Genomic DNA, 919 nt, shown 5'->3' with positions numbered 1-919 from the left:
GTCATAAATAAATGAAACAGCCAACCCAGTTATTTAGACAAACAAAATGAATCCAAAAAAAGCACACAAAAAAATAAAGACTGAAAAATGATAGAACTAAATGGATGAATTCAACAGTTCTCCCTTCCTTCCTTTCTTTCTTTTTGTCTTTCTTTTATCCCTTCTCACCCCATATATATTTCCTTCATACCAGTCTACTCCTTCAGTGTCAATGGGGAGGGGAAGATCACAACTCCCAGGCATCCCACAAAGTAGGCAGGTCACCTTAGACTCAACCTTTACCCACTCAAAAATTCATCTCACATTAGCAGTGAGGATTTGGACATCACTCTGAATTGTCATTTTCCTTACTCATAAGTCTAAGATTAGCATCCAACAGTTGTTTCTTTTTTTTTTATAAAGTATATTTTAAAGATTTTATTTATTTATTCATGAGAGACACAGACAGAGAGGGAGAGGCAGAGACACAGGCAGAGGGAGAAGCAGGCTCCATGCAGGGAGCCCAACACGGGACTCGATCCTGCGTGTCTAGGATCACACCCTGGGCCAAAGGTGGTGCTAAACCGCTGAGCCACCCAGGCTGCCCCAAACAATTGTTTCTTTAAATACAAAATGAGTTCTAGCAATTTTGGGCTGGAGTCTTTTGAGTTTTCTATATACAGTGTTACGTCATCTACAAAGAAAGAGAGTTTGACTTCTTTGCAATTTGAATGCCTTTTATTTCTTTTTGTTGTCTGATTGCTGAGGCTAGGACTTCTAGTACTATGTTGGACAACAGTGGTGAGATTGGGCTTCCTTGTTGTGTTCCTGACCTTAGGGAGAAAACTCTCAGATTTTCCCCACTGAGAATGATATTCACTGTGGGTTTATCATAGATGGCTTTATGATATTGAGATATGTTCCCTCTATCCCTACACTG

General features: G+C 39.8%; 1 non-coding gene across 1 annotated transcript; it reads right to left on the bottom strand.

Moving 5' to 3' along the window:
• Window positions 1–218: 218 nt before the first annotated feature.
• On the bottom strand, window positions 219–368 carry LOC129493993 (U12 minor spliceosomal RNA). The gene has a single exon (XR_008661263.1). It is a non-coding gene; the product is annotated as a U12 minor spliceosomal RNA (small nuclear RNA).
• Between the last annotated feature and the right edge of the window lie 551 nt (window positions 369–919).

This window comes from Nyctereutes procyonoides, unplaced genomic scaffold (assembly GCF_905146905.1).
Source record: "Nyctereutes procyonoides isolate TBG_1078 unplaced genomic scaffold, NYPRO_anot_genome, whole genome shotgun sequence".
In the NCBI taxonomy this organism is placed as follows: Eukaryota; Metazoa; Chordata; class Mammalia; order Carnivora; family Canidae; genus Nyctereutes; species Nyctereutes procyonoides.
Note: the sequence above shows the minus strand (reverse complement) of the source record. Positions and strands in the feature narration are given on the sequence as shown.